The following is a 6,101-nucleotide window of genomic DNA, read 5'->3' on the forward strand; positions in this document are numbered from 1 at the left end:
AATGTGTCACTAGTTAAAATGAAACAATGGCATAGAACATACAGCCTTGGTGGTGTTAATAAAATTATGAACTCTTATAGCATCCTATCTTCAATGACTGGTACTTTTATTCATGTCTATTTTTTAAAGATTTATTTATTCTTATTTCATGTATATGAGTGTTTGCTATATATGTCTATATGCCACGTGCATGCAGTGTTCTCAAAGGCAGGAAGAGGGCATCCTATCCTGGAACTGGAGTTATGAACAGTTGTGGGCCATATGGTGCCTGGAAACCAGAGATCTTCTACAAGAGCAGTCATTGCTCTTCCCAACTGAGACATCATTCCAGACCCATAAATTCATTATATTTTATTAGTCAGTGTCTAGTTGACAATTCCAAAGTACAGTAGTGTAAAGGACAATTTCTGATTCAAATGTGAAACTGATTCAGAGAATGGACTCCTATTTGCCACATACTTAAAAGTCTCTCTGTGTGAAGAGTTTTCTTAGAGGTAGAGAGTCCCAATATTTGTTAAGCACCTTCCCTCTTCTGCATCAGTTGCCCCCAAAATAAATAAATGATAAACAAATAAGTATATTATAAAAAGATAAGTACGGACTCTTTCTGGGCATCCAAGATGTTGAAGCAAGGATGTGGTAGGTCCTCCGGAGCAAAATTCCGGATTTCCCTGGGTCTTCTGGTAGGAGCTATGATAAACTGTGATGACAATACAGGTGCCAAAAATTTGTATATCATCTCTGTGAAGGGCATCAAGGGACGACTGAACAGACTTCCTGCTGCTGGCGTGGGCGACATGTTGATGGTCACAGTTAAGAAAGGCAAACCGGAACTAAGGGAAAAGGTCCATCCAACAGTGGTAATTTGACAACGAAAGTCGTATCAAAGAAAATATGGGGTGTTTCTTTATTTTGAAGACAATGCAGGGGTCATGGTAAACAATAAAGGCAAAATGAAAGGTTCTGCTATCACAGGTCCAGTTGCAAAGGAATGTGCAGACTGTGGCCCCAGGATTGCATCCAATGCAGGCGGCATTGCATGATTCTCCAGTGTATTTGTAAAATATATTCATTGAAAAGACAAAAAAAGTAATTACCTGCTGGGCATTGGTGGTACACACCTTTAATCCCAGCACTCTGGAGGCAGAGGCACATGGATCTCTGTGAGTTCGAGGCCAGCCTGGTCTCCAGAGCAAGTGCCAGGATAGGCTCCAAAGCTACACAGAGAAACCCTGTCTCGAAAAACCAAAAAAAAAAAAAAAAAAAAAGTAAGTGCCTAATTATTTGTTTTTTACTCAAGCCATCAGTCTCACCTGATGTAATTGCCATACCACAGAAAATTCCCTTCTTATAGAGATACTTTTCCAACATGATATTTACTTCCAAGTTTCATCCCCTATCTTTTAAACCTTCCTCCCCAAAAGAAGAAGAAATGCCAAGTCCAATTTGTGTTGCTCATGTACTCACTGGAGCAGTCGCCAGCCTCTTAAAGAATAATGAATTTTTCCAAGCCATCAGCTGTGAAGGGCTGCATTTCAGGATCTCTATCTCTATCATAATTTCCAGTTTCTCCATTCTCCACCACAAGGGTGGGGTTCTGCTCTGCCATCTTTCCTTCTTTAAATTTCATAGATCTTTGAATAAGATTTTTCAGCCATAGATGTGGCATTCCAGAATGCAGCCTTTTAGGAAGGCTTGTGTGCCATGTCATGACTTGCAGGTGACAGTCGTGATGTGGGCTCTTACCTTCAGAAGCAGTTCTGCCATCTGCTTCTCCTTTCTCTGTGGTTCCTGTACAGAGATGACTTCACAGGATCACTAACACAGATACTGTGCCTTCCTAGTTGAAGCAGCTTGACCACTGTAGCCCCCTTTGCTCTTCCTGTTTCATGAAATGTTGGAAGTGGTGAGGGATCTTGGGCATATGGTGGGGCATTTGCTGAGGGATGATATTCTGTATTTTAGAAGTGTTCCGGACCGATGTCTTCAGGACTGTGGACGGAGCCAGCCGTACAGTCCCAGGTCGGTTTCTGAGTGGAGGTGTGTGGACTAGGGAAGTTTAGTTACCCAACGATGCTAATGATGAGACAGGAAACACCATATCATCTCAGGAGGGCTCCCAGCTGACACTGAGTGGCCCCAGTTTATTGAGAGGTCCATTTAAATAGTCCTCTAAGGGCAGGGACAACATCAGGAGGCATTTATCACAATGCATATTGCTAACATCAAGTGATTCTGTTGCCTAAACAACTCTTGGTCAAGCAGGCAGAGTCTTGAGCCCAGGTATGGGCCTACTCAAGGCTTAAGCTACAGAGATGCAAATTAGGAGTCATATCACCTTCGGCCACAGTTACAGCCTGGTGATAATTAACAATACAATGGCGACTCAGAGCTCCCTGGTGCCACCACTGTTTATGTTGGCCAGGGCCTGGAACCCAGAATATTCCATAACAGGGATATTCGGTCCCCCACATAGAAGAACTCTAGATTCATAACAAATGTAAGAATCAGGGAACCTTCTTTTCTGGACTTTCATACTGGAGAAAAATGTTTAATCTTGGTTAATCCAATATCTGTTTTGTGTCTGTGTCCTGTATGCCCTAACCTGTAGTCCAAGTAGCTCAAAAGCCACATCTCATTGGTGAAGTATATTCCTTGTCACCTTATTTGCTTTGTATGAGATACAAATTTTAAAATTGACATAGTAATTTGGATCTCTCAAATCTCTTGAGCAACGTCCCTGCCTCGGCCCGCGGGGCTCCGGTAATTCGTGGGTCCGAGGTGGATCACACCTGCAAATAATGGTCGAGAAAGAAGGAGTGGGACCAAGCAGATTCCATTGTCAAGGCCCATTTATTGATTAATCCAAGGGGTTTTTATAGAGAAAGGAGGAAGCAGAGAAAAAGGAGGTGGGGGGAGGAATGAGTTAATTGTTCTCAGGCAGGTATCCAGAATCTCCTGTGTTAAGGAAGTGGGGGAAGGGATAGGTGTTAGTTGCTTCTCAGGCTAGGTACCGGGAATCTCCTATGTTTATCTCAAGCACTAACTAAGGAAATGGGGGGAGGTGTTAGTTGCTTCTCAGGCCAGGTCCCAGAACCTGAGGGGTGGGATGCTAGGCTAGCTAGGCAATGGGGTTCGCCAAGGCTGGCTTCTGACACGTCCCAACAGCATCAAAAATTCTGAAGATCACACCAATGTATTTTAAACACATTGATGTTGTGGAATATTATTTTAACCAGGGAAAATGTGTTTCATTTGTTTATGCTGAAGAATATTACTTTAACTGTGTAAAAGTATGTTGCTTTTGTTTTGCCTGCAATTGTTTAATTATGAAAATATGTGCTGCATTTGTTTCACCTTGCCTCTCTAAGGCATCTGATTGGTCTAATAAAGAGCTGAACAGCCAATAGCTAGGCCGGGGGGGATAGGCAAGGCTGGGTGGCAGAGAGAACAAATAGGAGAAACCTAGGCTCCCAAGATATGAAGGAGAAGAACAAGAAGGAGAGAACTAGGGGGATAGAGAAGAACATAACTAGGACAAGAAGTCATGTAGCCACAAGACAGCAGACACAAAAAGCAGTGAAAGTAAGATATACAGAAAGAAGAAAGGGAAAATTCCCTGAGGCAAAAGGTAGATAAAGTAAAACGAATTAATTTTAGTTTTTTTTTTTTTTTTTTTTTTTTTTTTTTTTTTTTTTTTTTTAAAGAACTAGTGAAATGATAAATCCTTCTCCTAAGCCGCCCTAGCCCTGCTGCCATACGGAGAACAGAATAACACACAGAGACTTATATTAATTACAGAGATGCTGGCCAATGACTAGGATTTCTTATCTTCTATCTCTGTCTTTATTATCAACCATAATTATTAATCTCCAGACTCTGGAGGCATGCATCCATTCTTCTCAGGATCACATGGTGACTCTACCTCTACATTTCCCAGAATCCTCCTCGACTCCTAGTCCCACCTATTTTGCTTTCCTATTGACTAACTGGTTTATTCATTAACCAATAAGACACACATATACACGGAAGGACAGCCCCCATCAAGCTAGCCAGAAAGGAGCCGCAGCTAAGCCACACACTCATAATTAATAATAAGTCTCCGTGTCATGATCTAGGAGCTGGTTAGTGGCTCAAAAGAAAATGCCTGATACATATTAAGATCATTATTTTACAGGAAAAGATGTCAATTCAGTAGGTTTTTTTTTTTTCTTTCTCTTTACTAGATGGAAAGGAAATCAGATAACCACCCTGTTTTTGTCATGAGGTCTTCCTGTCAGTTTTCTTTTGTCAGTCATCCTTTTTTCTTAAATGGAGCCTTATTTTTAAAAATGTTCCAGCCTACACTAAACAACCACTGTGTAGTCTTGTAAGCAAATGAGTTCATGGCTCAGAGAAAAACTTTTTTCATCTATTGGTACTGATATCTGGAGTTAAAATATGTTATTATAACAGTTTTCATTATTCATGAAATATCTGAAAAAAATATGGCTTGGGACATAGATACTTTGATATATAATAAGCAAAATTATAACAGTTTTAAATATTAATGTGTCAAACTATATTAATAAACTAGGGTTCAGAAAATATTCTTAAAGAAAGGTCAGAAAATATTAGTGTAAGGAAAAAATTGGATAAAATTCAATACCTGAGCAGATGTTGTGAATGAAGGAGTTGTGGTGCAGAAATAGATCATTGAAGAATGCACATCCCAAGTGCAGCCAGCTGAGCAAAGAACAGAAATATTTGCGCAGGAACACTATGCCAAAGGCTTGGCTAATACGCAGGAATATCAGAAACCCTAAAGCAAGGGGAATTTTTAAACCACAGCCCAGTGACATGTACACACAATGCCAGGCTTCTCCATACATTGACTTTGAGAGGAAGCTGGTATCTTCCAGGGTGATCTCTGGCATTTTTCTCTTAAGCTGGATTTGTTCATAACATAAACCAAATAATATTTCCATTAAGTGTGAACTGACAGAAATGAATACAAAACACCTATAGAAAAATGGCACTAGATATGTCTTCCTTTCTTTCATGTGTATGTGTGTGGCATGCATCTGTGAATGTGAGGATGTTTGCATGTGTACATGCATGACTCCTGTGTGTGTGTGTGTGTGTGTGTGTGTGTGTGTGTGTGTGTGTGTATTTGCCACAGCACATATGTGGAGATCAGAGCACAACCTCCAGAAAACAGTTCTTTCCATCCACCATGTGGGGTCAGACTTGGCAACAAGCACCATTAACCTCCAAGACATCTCACAATACATTTAGTTGTATATTAATAGCTCAAACTGATAACTTCCCAGATAGACTAGCAAAATGGGAAATTAACTAGAGGAACATTTGTAAAATACCATTACCGGTGAGTGGGGAAGCTGAATTTACACATTTAACAGCGTAGATGGAAACGATGTTCCTAATACTGAGAGAAAGAAAGCACATGTCAAGGAATGCAATCCAATAATTTCATTACTATTAAGCCCACAAGTAAACAAATAGTCCCATCAGAAATTGAATAGCAAGTAAGTTCATTCAGGGCTGAGGTTATTGATGAGGAAGCCGATTCAGTGCTGCCACAATTCTGCCTCTATGTAGCTTGGGTTACAGAGATATGTGAGATGTCATAATTGATGGAGCTGTAATTTAAGAACTGTGTGGGTCGGTTTTAATGTGTGATTTACACTACACCAAAGAAGGCTAAAATACTAGACTCCAAATAATGATTGAACTTTGTGAAGGCTTCCTGTTGTTCAAGGAACTAATATTTTGATTCCTTCTAAAATAAGATTAGACAAAAGGGTTTTTTTTATTTTTTGTTTTCCTGACAGGGATTTTCTTCTCAAATTGCCTATTCTTACTGAAGAAGAAAACAATATATTCTGTTCAAAAATGAGGTTTTCTGTAACTAACAGGCCTGCATGGAGAGATTTAGAGCTCATGCTAGGGTTGTTGCAGTTGGATTTCATTTAGAGATAAATTGAATTACTGGCATGTTGCATTCCAATGCTGTTGCTATAATTTTACATAACTCTGGAGTCTCATGTCAAAGTTTGGGGGTGAAAATTTATACTTTTGGGGCAGTCTGTACTTCGTAA

General features: G+C 40.0%; 1 pseudogene; it reads left to right on the forward strand.

Moving 5' to 3' along the window:
* Positions 1-599: 599 nt before the first annotated feature.
* LOC100755984 lies at positions 600-1,043 on the forward strand (annotated as a pseudogene).
* The last annotated feature ends 5,058 nt before the right edge of the window (positions 1,044-6,101 follow it).

This window comes from Cricetulus griseus (genome assembly GCF_003668045.3).
Source record: "Cricetulus griseus strain 17A/GY chromosome 1 unlocalized genomic scaffold, alternate assembly CriGri-PICRH-1.0 chr1_0, whole genome shotgun sequence".
Taxonomy (NCBI): Eukaryota; Metazoa; Chordata; class Mammalia; order Rodentia; family Cricetidae; genus Cricetulus; species Cricetulus griseus.